We start from the raw sequence: 6079 nt of genomic DNA on the forward strand, positions 1-6079 counted from the left end.
AATGGTATATAAATATTGTTACTCGCCTTCAGTTAGCAATGTTATATCTGCTAAGCTGTCTGAATGTAACAAAACAACCAAATTGTGCTAAGTCCTTTTTTGTTTCTATTGTTCTTGTCATATATTTTGTGTGAAGACAACAACATAAGAAACGATTAATGATTGATATAATCCATGAACTGTAAAATAATGATGAATTGTTTCAAGATTATTTTGATTCAGTTTTTGATATTCGGTACTGAACAAGTTTTAGAAGGCTATACTTAGTCAAGTGTTTCTAACCTCTGATTTTACTTAAATGAAGTATATGAACACAATGTATTCTCCTTTTAAGGCGGCCCACAAGTCATTCAGAATAAAGATGCGCTTAGCAAAAAAGCAGAAGCAGAATAGACCTATTCCACAGTGGGTTAGAATGAAGACTGGTAACACAATTCGGTAAGAACTTATCATGTACAGATTCTACTGCAATTTGTTTGTCATAAAAGTTGAGCTTTTTATGCATTGAAATTAGCAAAAGAAAAACCTATTTTTATCAAAGATGGTAAATGTACGTCGATTAAACTGTTGTTGTTTTCTTGCAGAAGGCAATGTTAATTTGTTTCCGAGCATTTGTTGTTTTCTTGCAGAAGGCAATGTTTATTTGTTTCCGAGCGTTTGATTTTTGGGTTTTAATTTCACCAAAAATAGTAAGGTATGATAGGGATACAGGAGAAGTCTTACCTGCACAAAGTATTGTAGATGAGAAATTGTCCAATTCATTTTATACTCTTTAGATGTTAATGAAAAAAGTCCTAGATATTATCATAGCTTGGTGTTGTCAGTAACAGCATGTAAAAAAAATATGGGTCAAAGATGTTCAAATGCAGCTTTGTATACACATAAAACGTCCAGTTGCCAGAGAAAATAAACACATGCATGCTGGATAGTATACACTACTTAGCATATGATACACATACTAAACTTCTGAAATCTAGGGGCATAGATTTCCTTAGTGTTTTTCATGTAAAATATATATCAGTATGGGACTACTTCTCCGAAACATGGTACTACAAATGGTAGCAATTTTGTTGTCGCACAACTTGCTTTCTAACAGTGAAATGATGGTTTGACATCTCCTGTAAATGTTTATTTAACTTATGTTTTAGGTACCTTCTGCCATTATGTTATATATATATATATATATATACGCATTGTGGTCTTATTATATAGTAGGTAGATCAAAATGAAAGTAAGTTTACCTTTGTTAAAAACCAGTTGTTTGTTTCAGTTACAATGCCAAGAGGAGACACTGGAGGAGGACAAAGCTGAAGATGTAGATCCTGCCATCTATTGTTACCCGGGGACTTTAGTTGCTTCTAAAGAAGAGTGTACAAACTGTGATAGATCACCAAACATTACATGATTCTTGTGTAGCATTGTTCACTCCTGTATTAAAGTGTCATTAAAGTTCTCTGTGGAAATTTTGTTGTTGTGTTGCAAGCATTCCTCATCAACTTTAAATAAGTCATTGTTCCAAGTCTTACTTTGATAGCTGGTTTACTTAATTTTTGTATGTACAGTTACTTTGTCTGTACACAAATGACAAACCAAAAATTCAACAAATATGTGGGTCCCTTTCATTCGTAAATTGTTTGGTGTTTGCTTCATCAATTCTTACCATAATGATGACCCACATCCCATCAAAGGTAAAGGTCAAGGTCACACTTTACAGGTTTATCATTATGGAATGCTGCTTATATGCGTTTCCAGTATAGTTAGTCAAGTTCGGTCTTAATACAGACACATAAATGTGTTTAGTATATAGTGTTTTGCATGCAAGACGCATGACTTTACCTCAGGCCTAACAAAAAAAATTGTTTGGTTAGGGTTACATCCTTTTCAAAAATAGGTAGGGTAGGTAGGCTTTTTAATTTCTTTATTTTATTTTTTTATTAGGCTTTATATAAGAATGTCTTTTTCATCATTGGAGAATGGTGTTCAAGTTTTCTTCTATATAAGCATTTAAGGTTTTAAACTTCATATTGTAAAGCACAAAAAAAAGCAAATATTTTTTTTTAGTTTTTCATATATATTTTTTCAAACTGACTATAAAAACGGTAGGGTTGGCGCCTATTCCGTAGGTAGGGTCGGGTAACCTGAACCAAATGTATTTTTTTTTTAGGCCTCAAGAGTTAACATTTTTAATCCTGGGATGCTTCATATATGCCCATGAGAATGGCTGTGTCTGAGAAGTAACTTGAGGGATTTTAACATGACTCTGCTCATTAGTTGGGTACATAAAGACGACCTGAGGCATGCAGGACCCACATTCCTACCTCAAAGGTCAAGGTCACACTTAAGGTGTATCATGCTATGGAATGCTGCATTTATGCATATAGTGTATTTGGTTGTGACAGTAACAATGTCCTGCCCGGAGAGAATTTAAGATTAATCGGCACGTGTGTTTGAAGCATAAAGATGTGTCGGGTGCAAGACCTATTTCTTTATCGCTTACCGTATAACTCCTCCCTGTTTGATGTCATCATTCATGAGAGCCAGCATATGCTAAAATGTTTTGACAGCTCTTCCTTCATGTTGGCATGTTAAACATTGCATAATCCATTGAACTGGATGGCATCTTGGGTGCATTTGTCTCTTGCTTTTACATTTCTTTGTTTAAGATGAAGCTTGAACAAAATCTCAATGTGCACTGTTGTAAAAAAAAGCAAAGATTCGTAAAAAATAGTCTGAGCAAACTGCTGATGGGGCCATCCTTAAAAAATTGTATGTTTGCTGTAACGCTACCCATCATTTTTACAGTGAGTAGGTAGGTAGGGATTTTTTTTTCCCATTGTGTGCCTTAAATTACTCAGTAAATAAGTTTCTTATCATTTCAGATTGCTTGACACTTCATTTTGGACAGACCTCATCCATTAATCCATTATCATGTAGTACAGTGTGATGACTATCATCAGACATGTCTCATTCCATCATCCTCATTTGGACAGATCCCATGGACACAGACTTAGATACTTCATCAGTGTGTCTACATAGTTGTACAACAAACTCTTAGGATTACAATATAAATAGTTACAGAACATTATAATAATAAATTTGGTATTTATAATGAACATCCAAAATAAGTTTCCTGTTAATAAAGTCTAATGCATTGCATCATTTTTGTTTATTGGCTTTGTTTGAGTAACATTTTTAGAAACCTACTCGCAATGTTCCTGGGCAATCTCAGTCATCCTGAGTTGTTTACCAGTTCTATAAAGTTCCCATACTCCTATCAGTAACTGAGAACAGCAAGAGGGACCAAAATGCTGTAGAAATCATGTACAAATCATGACCCATGAATGTGTTGTAAACCTGGATTTTGGGCTGACCTATGATATACCATGTTAAAGTAAAGCTTACATCATTTTGATTGCTCATGATTAGTCAGGCTAGACAAACCAGGCGAGACAGTAGCAGTCAGTTGGGCCTAAAGGAATTAACAGCCTAGGGCGGGACCCCTGCTACCTTGCAGACACCCTAATCTCTTGAAATTGTGTATTGACCCTTAATTATAATGGATACACTAGGCAGTGGACAAATAAGTATTTACAGGCAAGCTAAACTTCAGGTCCCACTCAGGGTGCAGACATGTTTGATGTCCTGCAGTTATGCAATTGGACTTGTAAGTTAGGAAGCTTCTTGTAAACAAGGCAGTAGACTCAGCAGGTGCAGAAATGCAGTCTGCTTATTTGACTGATAGTCTAAAGAAGGAAGTTGCTAATTTGCTATAAACATTGTTATTATGCTCCTGAAAGTAATATGTCATTAAATGGTAGCAGAAGACAGTCTAATGGAGTTTCGAGCATGGAATATGGTTTCAGGCCCCTTTTTCTCGATAACTGTAACCGCAAAGGTTACACGCTCGCCTTCGTCGGCCATTTTGTCGATAAAAACAAAAGTCAACCGCATGACGTAATATAAATGAGCCGAAGGAAAATAATGAGCGGAAAGAAAATATAATGAGCGGAAAGATTATTTTCCGTACGCTCGGAGATGCGAAAATTTTTTTTTCGTCCTGGAGGGCCTAAAAAAAAAGTTGAGTCGCGGTAATTTCGTGAATCGGTCGCCTTACAGCAAACATTCAATTTTTTAAGGATGGCCTGGCATGCACAACTAGGCATTATGCTATTCACTGTTGTAGCTTCATTAAGATACGTCTAGGGTTTTATGAGATAAAGTACTTACAAGAATCTTAAAACAAAATTAAACAGGGATGATAAAATTCCGGATTAATCCGGAATTCCGGATTTAAGGCCTCACGGATCGATTTTGAGATTAATGTAAATCCGTTGAGTTTTTTTCTAGGGGGGAGGGGTACAGGGAGCGAATCGAGCTCAGTTCGAACAATATGGGTACGAAAGGTGAGTTTTCCGGAAGCGTAAAGCCGGAAATTAACGAACCTATTTACGTCTTGGCAATCGAGCTATATGATTGGTTAAGATAGCATCCGGTGATTACGGAAATTACCGATGGGACTAGAAGACAGTATCCGGATGGTCGTATCCGGATATGACAGACGACGAAGACGAATAAACGGGTATTGGAAAATTGAAAAAAAAACGACCACCACCAACTTCTAAAAACATCGTTTCGTCGATTTTAAGGGTATATTTGCCATTTATTTTTAAGAGAAATTCCCGAAACGTTTCTTTTTAAGTTAATAGAAAGTGATAATGAATTTTGCGCATGAAGCATTATTTCGGACATCCCGATTCGGTTGTGTCATAATAATCGATTTTTATTTTACAAATTTTATTTGGCCGATTGAAGTTTACGCTGTAAACCGTTTCTTTATTATTCTCATAATGTTTGAAGCATTGTTCTCAATAAGAAGTGGCTGTTGACCATAATGGGAGGTTCAAATGAAAATTGGTTTGGTTCAAATTTAAACAAAAAAAAATGAATAAATATTTTGTAATAGTAATAAATATTACGTAGAGGCAGTCATTTTATTTTCTATTTGAGACAGTTCAACAAAACTTCTTGAGGACCCAGTTTGAGTGAGATTTAAATTATATAGTTGTATTTTGTATTTCCAGTTACGTTGATGGTTACAAAAGTCAGGGATGAACAGACACCTCAGCCAGTGCATCCAGTTGTTCCTGTCAATGACTGACAATTCAATCCAGAGGCCATGATACTTGGATTTATGGCTGAACATGCTCCCTGGCACCACAGTAGTGTGTCTTACTTAAGACACTTGCCAAAGATACAAAAGCTCTCAGCGAATTAAAACTTCAAAGGTGTACAGCATCATACAAGATGACTTACGGAGTGGCTAGCCATTTCAATGATGAACATGTGGAGGAGTTAATGGATCTCGTTTTTGTTTCAACTAAGACAAGTCAACAAACACAATGAGAAAACTGTTGCAGCTATTTTTCTGCTATAGAGAAAAAAATAGTGTTGAGACATTTGGCCTCCTTAAAAATCACTAGGGCTGATTCTGAATCAATTTTCATAGAATTTGAAAGCCTGTTTGAGAGACTTGAACTGCCGTGGGACAATCTAGGTTGTGTTCTACTGGACTCATGTAACACCATGAGGGGAAAAAATCTGGCTTAGGGACCAGAATACATCAAAGTCCACCATGTCCACAACGGCTACGCTGCCAAAGCATTTAAGTCCCGTTTGGATATTACTTGGAAGAATATATATAATAATTAATAACACTATATTCTCATCAAATGTGCAGAAAATGGAATAAGTACTCTTTTTATGATACATAAAAATTGAATAATTAACACTTACAATAAACATTTGCAAGCATGATAATCGATATGTTGTTCATTATTATAAATCAAACATCCCACAGTGTAGACTGTTCATACACAGGCATTTGATCATAGCCAGTTGAGTTTTATGGGAAGCGGACAACTGAACCAAAATGTCAGGTACATGTCTAATGCCTGTGACATCAGGTAAAAAAAAGTAAATTTAACTTTGTTTAAAGACAAACGTGTTAAACTTCACTGCTAAGATACCTGATAATTGTTCTGATTGTGGATGTCTCGTGTTGAACATAATTATATCTACC

This window comes from Mya arenaria, chromosome 4, assembly GCF_026914265.1.
Source record: "Mya arenaria isolate MELC-2E11 chromosome 4, ASM2691426v1".
Lineage (NCBI taxonomy): Eukaryota > Metazoa > Mollusca > Bivalvia > Myida > Myidae > Mya > Mya arenaria.